Source organism: Perognathus longimembris, chromosome 13, assembly GCF_023159225.1.
Source record: "Perognathus longimembris pacificus isolate PPM17 chromosome 13, ASM2315922v1, whole genome shotgun sequence".
Classification (NCBI taxonomy): domain Eukaryota; kingdom Metazoa; phylum Chordata; class Mammalia; order Rodentia; family Heteromyidae; genus Perognathus; species Perognathus longimembris.
This window is the reverse complement of record NC_063173.1, coordinates 48,587,415-48,604,541: the sequence shown is the minus strand read 5'-3', so window position 1 is coordinate 48,604,541 and position 17,127 is coordinate 48,587,415. Positions and strand designations below refer to the sequence as shown.

The 17,127-nt window shown below is 39.3% G+C and overlaps 1 protein-coding gene across 2 annotated transcripts in view; it reads right to left on the bottom strand.

The window, feature by feature from the left end:
- The window catches only part of Cstpp1 (centriolar satellite-associated tubulin polyglutamylase complex regulator 1), a 157,717-nt gene that overhangs the window by 100,699 nt on the left and 39,891 nt on the right, over positions 1-17,127 (bottom strand). The window lies entirely within an intron of this gene.

Here is a 17,127-nt window from a genome sequence, read left to right as displayed (position 1 = left end):
TGCTCCATTATGAATTATGCTTTCCCCCAAAGGCATTTTTTTCTGCATTATCCCAGCATACCCCAGCTGCTACAAAGATGAGACATTGAGTGTGACTGGATCATCTATTCCATCTTGGTGATAGTGCCCTACACCTCCCTGACTAAAACCACAGAGACAAACCCTATGTGTCAAGGATACAGAAAATTCAAAAACAACACAAAAGGCAAACAAGATGAACAGGGTAGAAAGTAGACCCTAAATGAGAGTAGGAAACAAAGCCCCAGGGTCCCAAGTGACTCATTGTTTAAACTGGGCCAGAGAAGAGAAAAAATATATACTCCATTGCCTTTGGGTTTTCCTGCCAAAGAAATCCAGGCTGTACAGGCAGGCGTAATCTAAAAATGGAAATTCCACAGGAGAATAGGCAATTATCCAGTAATCATCCGTACCAAGGGCAGACTTCAGGTTCCAGAAAACTCCTAAAACCTCTGACAAGTAAATCATGAGTGGAAAACATGTTAATCGTTGTGGAGAAGCAGACGTTAAGATGAGGACGGCAAGCAACAGAGGGAACGGTGGTAATTCCAAATGCCACTTTTCATTTGTGGGCCATTTAGAGAAGGTAGAAAGGGAGAGCCAAATGTCAACTGAACAGGAAAACAAATTCAGGAGCCATTTATCTTAATGCCTTTTTCACACACCAAGGGGAGAGGGGGAGGTTGAGTGCTCTGTCTTTAACAGAATATGTTATCACTTAAGATAAAACCTGCCTCTTCCTGTAATATCAGCACTGTAATGAAAAAGTAAATCACACACTTTTGCTTTCTCAAGGTAAACTATCATAGAAATCTACTTTTAAGACACATGAAGGCTAAGAACAACATCTGGCAAAGGATTATGTTAGAAGATGTTGATAAAAGTTTCTGAAAGGGTTAACCTACCCATGCAGTTTAGGGCAGTGCTATTGTTGCCTTATAAAAGGAAAATGAAAACTACAGCAAATGAGTTGTGACAGGTAAATGAGGTAGACTACATTTCCAGCAAATGAAGTCGACAATGATAACATTAGAGACTAAATTTATGAAGCTATCTGGCCAAGATAGTATGCTTCAGACCCCAGGGGTAAAAAGGCTGGTGCCTAGATCATAGTTTAAATGGTAAAAGAAAAAAGAATAGTGAAATTATAACCTTAATTAGCCTTTAAACATTAGCTCAAATGCCATATTTTGCATAGTCTTTTCCTGAATCTATCCCTCATGCCCAAATTTCATCCCATTTCACTTCTAAGTCTCTAATAATACTCTCAATTTGCTGGGGCCATGATAGCCAATGTACATTATGTAAAAAATGAACTACGTAACTTGAAGGTAGGGAGGAGGAGGGGGGAAATTAGGGAAGAATGATGGAAGGGGTGACACTGACCAAAAAGCATTGTACTCGTAACCTGACTTACAGAATTGTAACCTTTTTGTACAATTAGTTAATAATAATATTAAAAAATAAACATTTCTGGGTGTCATCAGCCTGGCAGTTTTTCTTTTTAAAAAATCATTTTTGGAGCCAGGTACCAGTGGCTCATGCCTGTAATCCTAGCTACTCCAGAGGCTAAGATCTGAGGATCACAGTTTGAAGCCAACCTGGCCCAGGAGACTCCAATTAACCACCAAAACCCCAGAAATGTAACAGTAGCTCAAGTAGTAGAGTGCTGGCTTTGAGTACTAAAGTTCAGAGACAGCACTCAGGACCTGAGCTCAAGACCCAGGACTGTACACACATGCACACACACACCCCAAACAAACAAGCAAGCAAACAAAAAACGACTCTATTTACCTATTTTAGGTACTTCATACAAGTAGAATCACAATTATTTGAATGGCATATTTCACTAAGGATAACTATTTTCAGGGTCCACATATTGTGACATGTTAAATTTTCTTTTCAAGGGTTGATAACATTCTACTGTATGTACATACTAAATTCTGTTTATTCATTTATCTGTTGATATATAAATTGGGATTATTCTGCCTTTTGGATAATGTAAATAGTGCTGCTCCATTGATGCATAAGCATCTCTTCTGGTCTCTGTTTTTCTTTTATTGTTGTTGTTACTATAGTCTTAGAAATGCAGCTATTGGATCATGTGGTAGTTCTATGATTATCCTTTTAGGAAATCACTGAACTCATTTCCAGAGTGGCTGTACCATTTTACTTTCTCATGAACAATGCATGAGGGTCCTAATTTCTCCAAATCATTACCAGCTTCTTCTTACAAGATGCCATGAGAAATCTATATATAGAAGTTTAATCTAACACTTTTAAGAACTCTTACTTCTCTACTAGTGTAGTAGAGAATAGTAACAATTGTGTATTGTTACCTATCATTTTATTGTTCAAACATACAATATACTTACTACCAAAAAAAGTAAGTGAACAATATGATCCTGTCTCTAAATAAGTGAGATTGTAATATATGAGCTTGTCCACTAATACATAGCAGGTGAACTGCTGACTTTGTTAATGACAGGTTCTCTGTTGGCCATGAAGAAATAAGTATCAGTGGTTTTGAAAACAGAGTCCGCGTTACAGATTCATCTTCATCTTCTCTTTGTAAGCACTGGCCTAATTATAGAAAATATCTAAGATCTTTGTCTTGGTTAAAAAAAATCCCCAGATTTAGGAAGAAATCTGACAGGGCCTTTATTAGTCTTCACTCTCTATATGTAAACCAGTTTGTGAGAACTTAGCTGCCATTGTAGTAGATAGGATTTGCAATTTCTGCAACAGCAAAGAAAAAAAAAGAAAGAAAGAAAAAAATCCCAAATCAGCTATTAGTTTACTCTGATATTAACCTGATACACTGATGCTTCATGCAAGAGGTTGTTGTTGTTGTTGTTTTTCTGCCTATATAATCACTGGTATCAGAGCTAGTTTTCAAACCATGAAATCAGTAGGATCAAATATCACTGCATTATGAAAAGAACTCATGAGATAGCTAGCCTCATACACCTGACAGTGTGGAGGCTGTTGCAAAGTACTGAGAACAGTGCCATTTCTTTCCTTAGTCACTTTACCAAGTGCTTTTCTACCACGAGAAATACTCTTCCTAAAATAGAAGTGGAATAGAGTCTTGTCCCAAGTGGGCCTAAAGGTACAGATGAATGTTTCCAGACAGGTTGATCACCAAGAAAATTTTGCCCAAGAAGACTGGACAAGGGATCCAATCTGCTTCTCTGAAAGTAAATGTCCGCATTGGGTCTTTGTTTACAATTTAGTCAAAACCCTGCCACAGTACACGAAGGATTCTAAATGCCTGAAGCCCACAAACTTCAAAGTAATTGCTGAAAAGCCTGGAATGCAATGGTAACCTCCCAATTACTTTCTCAGTGGCTCCTTACCCAGTGAGAACAGTGGAAAAGTGAGATGATTCAGTACCATCCACTCCACATGTGAAGAAGCATTCTTACAAGGCTGATTTACTAAAGCCAGTAGATAGGGAAAGCTGCACATCAGGGCAGGGAATGAAAGCACAAAGCTTTCCACGTACTTTAAAGCATGTTAGAAATTTAAATTATAAAAATATAGGGTAGTAATCTGGAGATGCTTTCCATATACTATTTTTTAAGTTGCCATAAATCTCTCATCTGTCTCTTTCCTACAAGGTTCCTGAGCCATTCCTCAAGGCCTCCAAGTAGAGTTCATGGTCACAGTTCCTCTGGGAGCTTGCCTAATTTCATTTGAAACCCAGAATAATCCTGTTTGCATGGTTTCTCTGGAGAATCATCAGCTAGCTCTGTTGGAAAAGTTTCTGGCCAAAAACTTAGAATGTTACAGTATTTTGGTTACTGCTCACCTTTTGTTATATATGTCTGGCTTCTTTCTTACCCGGTCTCTGAAACTGTCACCTGTCCTTTCTTTCTCTTAGCTCTGTCTTTCTACATTTACATCCCTTCTGTCATCTGGCTCACCTTGTTTGTATCTAGTGTTGCAAGTGGGGCTCTGTTAGGCCCTGGTACACCCCCGCCCTGCCCTCCCTATCAAATGATTTTCCTTGCTCTTGCCTGCTGTCATATAGTTTCTGTCTGTTTTCCTGTCAGGTAACATATTGTCCTCTGATTTCTTATCTTTTTCTTCTTTTTTTTTTTTTCAACTCACTACTTTCTTGGTTTTTGCTACTGTTTACCTTTTCTTCATGTTGTACTACAACTCTTTTGCTGTGCAAGAGATTGAACTCAGGGCCTTAAGATAAGCTTATCACTAAGCTATATCCCCTTCCTCTAAAAAATTTTCTATTTTTCCCCCCTAAAGACAGGTTCTCACTATGTAGACCAGGCTGCTATTCCTGCCTCAAACTCAGGATCCTCCTGCTTCTGCCTTCTGACTGCTGGAATTCATTACAGGCATGTGCCACCCTATCCTAAATATTTTAAGGTAAATTTTTTTTGTATGTAGCTATAGCTTTTGTTCTCACTAGGATCCTCAAAAAGGTTCTCATCCGTATTTTTTTTTCTAGGTCCAAGACTGGGACTAGGACTAGGTACCTGTCACTTTTGCTCATTGGCTCTACCAACTGGGCCACATCTTCAACCCCAAAGGGATGGTTATTTCTTTTCTTTTTTTCTTTTGCTTTTTTTCAGGTCTGAGACCAGGACTCAAACTTGGTACCTACTGCTTTTACTCAGTGGTTAGTGCTCTAACAACTGGGGCATGCCTCCAGCCCCCCATTTATATTTCTTATGGGCCCCTTTTATGTCACACACCCCCTTCCTCAATACTGCCTCACTTAAGAACTGGAAGTATTAAATTTATCAATTCTCTTGGTTTAAAGTCTGGTAAAGAATTTTCAAACAATCATTCTTTGCTCTTACTCAAGATGACATGAATTAGGTAAAAAAAAACAAAACAAAAAAAAACCTTCAAGCCAAAGTATTAGTAACAGATGAAGTCTTCTCAAACTTGATCATAACTGAAAAGGCCAAGAAGTGAAAGCGGTTTGGAACAAGGGCTCCTTCCTTCAGAATCCCGCACATCAGAATGGATGCAGATAACTCCTCTTCCCATTCATTATTTCAACATAGCCTGTGTTGCTTTGCTATTGTTACTTCCACAACACTAGTGCTCTACCATATGAGCCACAGCACCACTTCCTCATTTTGCTTGTTATCTCCATAGACTTACATTTCAGAAAACAAATGTACTTTCTTCCATTAGCCATACTTATTTATCTTCTAAAGATACTCAAAAACCTATGTGTATTTTTCAAGCACTCACTTTCCTGACTTTGAGTAAGAAATTTTTGTTGTGGTTATTGTTTTACTTTTCCAAGTTTAAGTCTGTCGTATTAATTTGGAACTCCTAAGATAAGAGCACTGCTTTAGGAATTAAAAATCAGTTTCTTGGGCTCCCGATATGGCCTAGTGGCAAGAGTGCTTGCCTCGTATACATGAGGCCCTGGGTTCAATTCCCTAGCACCACATATACAGAAAACGGCCAGAAGTGGCGCTGTGGCTCAAGTGGCAGAGTGCTAGCCTTGAGCAAAAAGAAGCCATGGACAGTGCTCAGGCCCTGAGTCCAAGGCCCAGGACTGGCCAAAAAAAAAAAAAAAAAAAAAAATCAGTTTCTTTCCAAAAACCTTAGTAAAAAAGAAAAACAACTTCAATTTTCTTGTTAACTCATTAGATTTCAATTTCTTTTCTTTTTTTTTTGTCAGTCAGGGGACTTGAACTCAGTGCCAGAGCACTCTCCCTGAGCTCTTCTGCTCAAGGCTAGAGCTCTACTATTTTGAGCCACAGCGCTACTTCCAGTTTTCAGGTGGTTAACTGAAAATAAGAGTCTCACAAACTTTCTGGCCTAGGCTGGCTTTGAACTGTGATCTTCAGATCTCAGCCTCCTGAGTATCTAGGATTATAAGCATGAGCCACTGCACCCGGCTTAGATTTCAATTTCATTTGCTTGTTTTCTTATTCCAAAAGAGAATTTTATTTCTAAACACACATAAGTAGCCCAGCACTGGTGGTTCATGCCTGTAATGCTACCTATTCAGGAAGCTGAGATCCAAAGGATCACAGTTTGAAGCCAGCCCTGGCTGAAAGTCCCAGAGACTCCATCTCCAAAATAACCAGCAAAAGACTCAAGTGGTAGAGTGCCAACCCAGAAAACAAGCCAAACAAGTACAAAATTTTGTGTTGAAACGCCACTAGTATTAATACGTACGCACACACACGCACACAAACACACACACACCATAAGAGTAAAAAACTCGAGATAGGTTAAGTACGTAGGTAGGTAGGATCTTACACCAAAGACTTATAAGCAGATGAGAATTTAATGTGTTATTTGGTTAAAGACCAGAGAGAAAAAAAGAAGTGCTATAAAATTTCTAGAGATCTTGGGAGTTGTTCCAAGAAAATTTAAAAGAAGACCATAAATTTAGCCAGGGGCTCAGCTGTTCCCTGAACACCTGTTTGTCAGGGGAAGTTTTGCATTAATTCATGACACTCTCAGTGTCACTGACCTTCTTAGTATTGGTTTATTTTAGAATATGAGCATTTTTCTAATGATTTAGTTGGTGTCATCTAACCACTCACCAACCTTTTAAGGACATTTCTTAATACATTTTGGTGACTGATCAAAAATCACAAAGTAATCCTAGACAATAAATCTTAATGAAAATGCATACTGAAACCTCATTTTTTAGAGCTGACGTAGAACAATTGCTAGCATGTACAAGGGCCTAGGTTTAATCCCCAGCACTAAACCAGATGCCTGTGACTCATGCCTGTAATCCTAGCTACTCAAGAAATGAGATCTGAGGATCATGGTTCCAAGCCAGCCCAGGCAGCAAAGTCCATGAGACTCGCATCTCCAATTAACTACCAAAGAGCTGGGAGTGAAGCTGTAGCTCAAGTAGTAGAGTGCCAGACTTGTGCAAAAAAAAAGCTCACGCACTTTTCCCTGAGTTCAAGTACCCCAACACACACACACACACACACACACACACACACACACACACACACACACCTACCTTAAAGGGAAAAAAAGACGATTAAGTTATTTCATCCCAGGGATGCAAGGATGGTTCAACATACATGAATATAGAACATAGATAAAATCAAGGAGAAAAAAAGTGTCCGTTTCCTTCTCTTCTCTTTTTTCTCTTACCCTCTCTCTCTTTCACCTCATGATGCTTTCAGTCATGTTATGATGCAGCAAAAAAAAAAAAAACAACACCCAAAAACAACAACAACAACAAGAAAAAACTCCTCAGATTCAGCAACTTAGTCTTACACTTCCCAGCCTCTAGAACCGTCAGCCAAAAACTTCAATTGTTTATATTTACCCATTTTGTATGATTCTGATACAGTATCAGGAACAGACTAAGACAAGAATGAGGTAGAAGAGAGTGAAACGTTGCCAAAGAGGGCCAATAAGGGACAGCTACATGGGCACCCACATACTGCCAGCACCTGGGATACAACACTCAGAAGATGTCACTGGGTTCCTAACCCCAGTTTCTCTGGCAGGAGGATCTTCCCTTGCCCCAGAAAAGACTTCTGGAGACAGAGAGGATTAAAAAATAATATTATTAAGAAGTGGGGTTGCTGGGCTTGCACTTTACTAGCTGGAATCCCTTTATCTTTCTTGAGAGCCCCCCAGATCTCTTTTATTCTAGGTCAGTAATTTAACACTCTCAGCACTCAATTCAAAGCCTGTAATGACCTTGCTGTGCTGAATTATTAGCCCAGGATATAGAAAAAGAGAAAGAGAGGGAGGTGGAAAAACTTAAAAAACAACAGAGGCCTTTTGATCAGAGCACCAAACTGCAGCTTGCTGTAACTCAAGCTGCCCATTCTTATATGGCAGGAATTAAGGACTACCCCTGCCAGGCAGGACCCTATTAAAAGACAATAGCTGTTTGAAAAGGGTAAGCAAGTTGATATGGATATAATAGGCCACATATGGGGGCCCCTTTCTACTCTGAAATAAAGCTCCTTCTTTGAGTTGTGAGCTGGGAAATTCAGTATTCAGTAAAGCAAGAGGAGGAGGTATAATAGAAAAGAATGAGTAACCATGCAGAAATGCCTGAAGGTACTTCAGAAAAAATAGAAGAACAGTTTGGGGAGCCTGTAGAGATGGGCATCCATCACTGAGGAGAGAGTCCTCCAAATAACCACGTACTCTTTGGTCTCCAAGTGACTTCAGGGCCAATGATGACAAAGATTTGGCTAGAACCAATATAGTAGTTAATTTCTCCCATGAGTCAACAACAATAAGCAAAGTAGTACATAGGAAGCAAAGTAGTAAAGTCTTATCAGAAAGGATACAGCTGACAAACAGCTGTCCTTTCTGTCTTATTTTAAAGAGCCTAGTACATCAATATGGAAACTGCCTGATGATTACCAACTAGTGCCATTAAATGTTCCTGCTATCTCCAGATGGGATATTTTTATAAAGAAAAAAGTTGCAAAACAAAGGCCTTGCACCTCAAAGAACCCACTCCTACAAACTGCATCACTCCTTCAGACAGAGGGGTAACCAACTTAGGATGATTTTCTGTATTTAGCCTACTGTTGTTTGCCAACTGATCATCCCGAACACTCTGCCCATTAGTGAGTGATGCTTTTAGATCTTCAATCCACAACAGAATTTCCAAACCACTGTGTTATCTATCTCTAGGACCTTGTTAGTATGTTACAAAACAAGGAATGATTTAAGCTAGCTGTTTACAACTAAACCCTGCATCCCCAAATTCCTACACAAAAATACCAGAAAGGTATTTTTCTTTCTTCTACTATCCTTTGCCAAATGCCAGATGAATAGCTCTCCCGTTCCCATCCGCTGCAGTTAATGGGCTAGCTTGATGGAATTTACAACTAAAGGAAAAACATACAGGATCTCCAACACTTGCTTGCTCCACTGAGTGGTTAACAGGGTACAAAGCGATCTCTAGCAAATTAAAAAGTTTTACTGATTAAAACGAGGACCTGGATTCCTAGGGAGAAAAATAGGTGGATGCTTACATACCAAGCCTAAAGTAAACACGTTGTTTGTGTGCCAGTACTAAGGCTTGCACTCAGGGTCTCACACTCTCACTTGGCTTTTTATACTCACAGCTAGTACTTTACCACTTGAACCACACTTCTTCTGGATTTTTGCTAGTTAACTGGATGTAAGAGTCTGGCAGATTTGTTTGTCAGGGCTGGCTCTGAACTGTGATCCTCAGATCTCAGCCTATTGAGTTGTTAGAATTACAGATGTACACACAGCTGAAGAATATACTTTTTAAAGTACCATCTTTTTCTTTAAATATCAACAGCAGTAAAAGAAGGCCTTAGTGAGGCCTTCTTTGACTGTCCTATCAAAAGTAGCTTCCTGCTCCCTGGTCACTCAGTGTCCCAATATCCTCCTCTTAACTTCTTAGAACGTTTATCATCTAAATTTACATTACTAACCTATTTTGTTTTTTAGCTGTTACTTGTCTAGTATGTAGTAGGCCTTCAATAGGCATTTGTTAAATGTAAATTGGTAATCCACATACCACTCATATCACACCAAATTCATACCAATTATAGTACTAAAATACTATTTAATCCATTTTGTAATAAGAAAAATAGCATCTAGGCAGGGGACGCTCTCACCTATAATCCCAGATATTCAGGAGGCTGAGACCTAGAGGACCAAGACTGGAAGCCAATCTAGGCAGAAAAATTTTTTTAACTCCATCTTTAAAAACCAGCTAAAAGCTGGACTAGCGCCATAGCTCAAATAGTAGAGCACCAGCCATGAGCAAGCAAGCGAAGTAAGAACACAAGGCCCAGAGTTCAAGATCTGGTACTATCAAAAAGAAAAAGGAAAATCATGCCTAAAATGTTATTATGGAAAATAAATTGCGTTGGAAGACCTGGTAATTAAGACATTAACAATGGAGAGGATATAGGCTAACTAGACAATGAAGTTAGATTTTTTTTTTTTTTGAGACAGGGTCTTGATATGTATCCCAGGTCCATCTCTCTAAATTCTCATCCCCACTACTTAAGAATCCCAAGAGTTGTGATTATAGGTGTGTGCCACTGGGTTCAATTCAAGTTAAAATTCTTTAAAAAGACATACCAGACAAGTAAATACACAATTCTGAGAGAAAGAACTGAAGTGTGATGAGGATTAATACATGACATATACTTGAGATTTTTGCATCTGAGTGATGTTATTCTCAGTTTCTCTCTCATACCATTACTGAGAAGTTCTGTAGTAGAAGCCTATCAGAAGTCATTCCCACACTCAAAAACTCTCTGCCTTTTGTGGCTGAGTTAAATTGCAGGGGTGCTGAAAGGTGAACAATCTATTCTCACCCACCTACCTGGGCTTCTTACTTAAAATTAAGAAGTCAGTATTTCTAAATTCCTCTCCTCTGATCCCTATGCACAAATTACTGTCTTATCTCCATCCATCTCCCCATCTGTCAATGGCAGAGACCTCTTCTCTGCCATTTCTACAATCTGGCATATTTCTCAGATTCCTAAGAAAAGTGTCATGAACACACCCTTTAAACAGATTATTCCAAGGATTTTTTTTTGACAAAAATAGTTTGACAGCTTTGTCCAAATATCTATTTTTGAAAAAATTAGGGGTGATGATTGTTTCAAATTCCTAAAATAGGCTTAAACTCTCTCTACTTCTTTCAACATCAAAGAATTAGACTTAATATATTCATTCTTCTTTTATCTCAAATATTTCAATGGTAGAGTAGGAAACATTTGAGAGGAATCTTATCAGTACTCAAGCAACCACTGAACAGAGGGAATCTCAACCAATGAAACTGGCTGGATGACCTCTCCTGGAAACTTGTGATATTTAGCAGTGCATCTTTACTGTGGGCAATTTTACAGTTTTTCCCAGGAACCACAGGGAAGTTTGAGAGAAAGAAAAAGAAATTTACCAAGGATAATAGTTAAGCAGCAACCAAAATCTAAATATTACTTGTATACAACAATAACCGCTCAATCATTCTCTTCTTTTTCACTACAAAATAAAGTCACTACTATATAACTGAGAATTTAGCATATGATAATGGGCCCATCAATGTATTAACAAATAATCAGATTAACAGTCAGGGATTTTAGACAAAAGCAACAGAAACTAAGTCTGGATATCTTAAATAAAAAGAAGTTTTTATAAAAAGAAGAGTATTGGGCTGGGGATATGGCCTAGTGGCAAGGGTGCCTGCCTCATATACATGAGGCCCTGGGTTCGATTCCCCAGCACCACATATACAGAAAATGGCCAGAAGTGGCGCTGTGGCTCAAGTGGCAGAGTGCTAGCCTTGAGCAAAAAGAAGCCAGGGACAGTGCTCAGACCCTGAGTCCAAGCCCCAGGACTGGCAAAAAAAAAAAAAAAAAAAAAAAAAAAGAGTATTAATGGCTCATGAAGGGCCAGGCTTGGAAAACAGACATGAAAAAAGAGTTTTTGAGGCCCAAACTGAAAGTCCAAGGAGTAATATCAAAAAAGATAGAGATACAGAACACAATATTTTCTTTTCTTTTGTTGTTCCATTGTAGGGCTTGAATTCAAGACCTGGGTGCTGTCCCTGTGCTTTTTTTTGCTCAAGGCTAGCACTCTACCACTTGAGCCACATCTCTATTTCAGGCTGGTTTTTCTGTTTTTGCTGGTTAATTGAAGGTAAGAGACTCAGGGACTTTTCTGCCTGGGCTGGCTTCAAACCACAATCCTCAGATCTCAGCCTCCTGAGTAGCTAGGATTACAAGTGTGAACCACTGGTGCCTGGCAGCACTTTCCATTCATATTTTCATTTAATACTTCCAATAAATAGGTAACACAGAATTCCCCATCTTGTATATCAGTCTCCCTATTCTACAGAGAAACCGAGTGATATACTAGTGATCCATGAGGCCCTCAAACAGACCTACGATAGGACCTCATATCATATGAAAATATGTCTCCTATCTCTTTTGCCTATCCAAATTCTGCTTGTCTTTCCAGGCCCAGAAAAATTCTTCTACAATACTTTAACTACTTTTTTTTTTTTTGGCCAGTCCTGGGGCTTGAACTCAGGGCTTGAGCACTGTCCTCTGTCTTCTTTTTGCTCAAGGCTAGTAATTATGTAATAGCCATCATTTATTCTTACTCTTAATTCTGAGATTGAGCATGGTATACTGGGTGACACAAGTGAATGTCATTATATAAGATTCTGTTTTCTCTAAGTGTTCATAAATAGAATTATCTCTTCAATGAGATTTTTTTATTTTATTTTATTTTATTTTTGCCAGTCCTGGGCCTTGGACTCAGGGCCTGAGCACTGTCCCTGGCTTCTTTTTTTGCTCAAGGCTAGCACTCTACCACTTGAGCCACAGTGCCACTTCCTGTATATGTGGTACTGGGGAATTGAACCCAGGGCTTCATGTATTCGAGGCAAGCACTCTTGCCACTTGGCCATATCCTCAGCCTTCAATTAGATTTTATCACCTCATAGGCAAGTGATCATTATCGTACATCCCCATTGATTAAAAGCACATTTGAAGCTCTATAACAATATGTAATATGTGGTAAAAGATGAAGAAAAACATTTAGTTGGAAGAAAACATTTAAGAAACAAAATATCTTTAGGTGCTTTAGTGGTCTGGCCTCTATTGTTTAAAATACTAACCATCAAATTAGATTGAGAAAAACACTACCTTGAAAAGGTAGCTTTTACATCAATTTTTCCATAGTATCTCTCATGGAAAGTAAATGCTCAGGGCAATCTGGAGAGTTCTCTTGAGAGGGCATATGTATTACATAGAAGGTAAAATACAAGAGTAGGCACGTAAACAATTATCCTCATACAAGTAAACTGCAGTTTGTGCAGTGTAAACACTCTCTCTGAATGGAACTGCCTGTGTAACATTCTCTCTTTGGGGTCTGTGGTTTCTCAATACATTCCAACTGTTCTGAGGCTGGAGTTTGGCTCAGCAAGCACAGATAAACAGCTTCCTGGAGCAGGCTGCCAGCGTGAGGAGCAATGACCTCAACAGAGAAGGTCTGCTTTTCATTATTCTGAGCACATCACCAGAGCGCCAGAGAGGAGTGGGAAGCATACAAGCTGGGTTGACTTGATTGACTTGGGTTTCCCATTACACCTTGACTTTTTAATCTCAGGAAGCACAAGAAAGGGGGTATAAATATGACGTGAGGGAATAACTTATAAGGGAAAAGAAATAAGAAGACATGAAAATTCTTAGGTTATACTGTGAATGAACAAAAAGGTGAGGAAAGTGGCTAATGTTAAATGGCTAATTATCACACAGGATTAAAACACAAAATGTTTTCACCTCCATGAAGTATGCAAGATGTAGGTTAAGCAGGAAGTGTTGCAGGAAACAAGAAGCAATAGAAAATCCTCAAGATCGCAACTTTGATGTTATTTAAAGAGGAAGACTACCATTTTCCAAGAGATCCACTAAGTAAGAAAAGCAAAATATTACAAGATATTTGTAACTAAATAGAAATGACAAGCCAGGTATGGGTAGCTAATTTCTGTAATCTTAGCTATTCAGGAGGCTGAGAAAAAAAAAAATGGGCTGGGAATATGGCTTAGCGGTAGAGTACTCACCTTCCAGGAGGCTGAGATCTGAGGATCACAGTTCAAAACCAACCCAGACAAGAAAGTCCATAAGACTCTTATTTTCAATTAACCACCAAAAAGCCAGAAATGAAGCTGTGCCTCAAGTGACAGAATGCCAGCTTTGAGCAAAAAAACTAAGGGACAGTGTCCTAGCCCTAAATTCAAGCCCCAGTTCCACCATACAGACACATAAGGAAAATGAGTTATAATATAGCGTCATACAGTACTTCATACATGTCCTTTCATTAGATTTGCAAAGCATTCCTATGAGACAGGTATTATCATCACTAGCAATGATCTAGTTCTCGAAAATCATACCACAAAGACACTGATTGTTGATGTTAGTTAATGACAAAGAGATGAATTCAAGACTACTACAATGTTTTACATGTCACTTTCAACATGATTATCCTGTACTGCTGCAAACTCAGAACTAAGCAATACTGAAACCCACCTGTCCTGAAGTAAATTTCCTTACTCATCTCATTTTCTGATAAGACAGTTCCCACTGTGCTACACATCTGATAGCTGAAAAGAAAAATCATGATCCTGGCTTCAAACAGGAAATCAGTTGGCTTTGACCCCTCTTGAAGGATCCTGAGAAACAATGTGTTTTGTAGGCAAATCACTAACTTTAAGGATGCACCTGCTAGAGTGGCTAAAAGCTAAGAGACAAATATGTAGCAAATCATAATAGGAGGAGGAAGCTTCATTTGCCTTTCATTTCACTTTCCTCAGGGAAGAAGAGCCTTTGTGTGGCTGCCAAGATCCTAACTATCCTTCCTCCTTCCCTTCTATCCTGCCACCCCACCCCAGTTCATTAAAGACCTCTGCTTAAGGTGCCAAATTGTGTCATTCTTTCCTGTTCTTGTGCCAGGCCTGTGCCGCCAGCACCATAGATCTTTCTAGACTTCTGAGAAAATTATGGAAGAAATTAAAAGCACAGAAAATTTTAAATTGCTCTGTTGCTGATGAAGTCACGTTTCTGAACTTCGGCTGAGCTATTTTGTACTGCTAATAGCATGACAGATTTGTTAATTCAGATTTGTGTGTGTACTTCATTGCCAGAGGGCCAGAGGAGTACTCAGGGAATTATCAGAGTGGAGGTAGACAGAATATGACAGCTTGGACCAAGTAAAGACCCCTATACTATTTATAGATTGAAATAAATCAAATTATTTCTCTAGGGGGAGATCCTTTAGTGTGAAGAATCATACTTAAGTTTTATACTAGGTAAACTACAAAAGCAGTTCCCATGAAAATAGCAGTATTATTATGGGGTCATGAGAATACTTAGACCAATGACTGAGTTCCTTCATTTCCTCTTACTCAACAGTTTTAAGACAAGTTTCTCTTGAAGGGAGGAAGTGGGGAAATTGGGTCTTTTCTGACCAGAAGAACCCAGGCCGTTATTACTTCTGTAACCTTTGACTCTGACTGCTGAATAAACGAATGGACCAGTGGACTGTGAAATCATTTTCTCAGTTACCAGGTCAAGTACTGCTTGAAGGCTTCCTATGGTTTCCGGTAACCATACCATGAAGGGACTAAAGAAGATGAATTCTATGCTAATACACAGATCCTTGGGTCTTCAATGACCTTCGATTTTTTGGTTCCAAAACAGATTCCAGCTAGGTACCAGTGGCTCATACTTGTAATCCTAGCTACCCAGGACGCTGAGATCTGAGGACCAGTTTGAAGCCGGCCGGGCAGGAAAGTCCAAGACTTTTTTCGGCACTAAACTACTGAGAAAAAGCCAGAAGTGGTGGTGTAGCTGAACTAGTAGAGTGCTAACCTGGAGCACAGAGAGGCTCAGGGACAGAGCCCAGGCCCTGAGTTCAAGCCCCAGGTCTGGCCAAAAAAAAAAAGATTCCAGTTGGGTCCAGTGGCTCACACCTGTAATCCTAGCTACTCAAAAAGTTGAGAGCTGAGGATCTGGGAAATCAGCCAGGGCAGGAAAGTCTGTGAGACTCGTATCTCCAATTAACCACCAAAAAGCAAGAAGTGGAGTTATGGCTCAAGTAGTAGAGTGCCAGTACTGAGTGTAACTGGTATGGTGTCCTTTGCTATATGTATACCTCCGTCACTATTTAAAAAAAAAAAAAAAAAGAACCAGAATCCTCTAGAGATTTCACAAATGATGGCCTAACAGAAATGTCTGGGCCAGTAACTGAAGACAGTGTTGCTTTAACTAAAGATGAAAGCTATTCCTGGCAACTTTCTGAGTCTGTGAGAATCCAGATGCTAACCATGAGAGATGGGTAATTTTCTGTTACAACCCCTTGAGCCTAGCTAAGAACTGCACTATGGAAAACAAGGGAGAAGTGCTACCCATTTTGAAGAAGTCTATAATAGGATTAGTAGTCATTACTTCACCACATCACATTCTGGCTCACACAAACAATACATGGGGAAAACATGGAGCTGGAGTGGCCCAGAGAAGTCCTAAGTCTATCCTCATTCACAGCTATGGGTAGAGTTGAAGGGATCAGAAAAGTTCTGGTTTGTTCTTTATGTTTTCTTTTTCTTTTATTCCTTGGGTACTGGGGATTGAATTCAAGGCCTCCTACTTGCTAGGCAGGTACTCATACTACTGAGCTACACTTCAAGTTGTTTTTTTTTTGAGATAGGGTCTCACTTTGTGTCCAGGCCTGCACCTGGACTCCAACCCTTCTACTTTATACTTGCTGCCATACCAGGATGACAAGCACATGCCACCATGCCCAGTTTCTTCCACTGAGGTGGAGTCAACTATTTTTTCCAGACTGGCCTGGATCTGTTATCCTCCCAGTCTCAGTCTCCCTCATGGCTGGGATAAGAAGTGTGTGCCACAATACCCAGGTTCTGGTTTGTGAAGGAGTTTAGTGACCCCCTTTTCCCCGAGCTGGCCTCAAATCAAATTCTTCCTGCTTTCAGGGTAGGGTTACAGGCTAGGATTATAGGCTAGGATTATAGGCATGAGCCACTGTGCCTGACTCTGATATGTGTCTTGTTGCCTTGGTTCTTCTGTTACCATGGACACAGGAAGAACCCAAACAACATCACTTAATGCTAGATGGAGGATTATACTAAAGTATCTGCCAACTTTAGAACTGAAAGTTAACACCCTGATTGTTCTATATTATGTAGACAAGAAGCAAATCATCTTTCATAGTACTGTGAGTACCTATTTTGAAAAGGAAGAAAAAATTCATATTTTGCTAAAGATCATGGATCATTTTCACTGGAGATAATGTTTTAAGACTACATATATTATGATATATTAAGATATATTTAAGGATATGAAGCTGGGATATAGCCCAGTGGAAAGAGCTTGCTTAGCAAATGTAACACCCTGATCCCCAGTACCAAAAACAATAAAAGACAAAAAATACAGTTAAAAAAATATGTACTACTGGGATCTCCTTTTTCTCTAAGAGCAAATTAATAGGTTTATTCTAATCAAAACAATAAAGAAATTTGATGGTGAAAGTTTTTTATATATGACAAATATGGAGCCCCTGACTACTTCGCCCCCTTTCAGCAGGAAG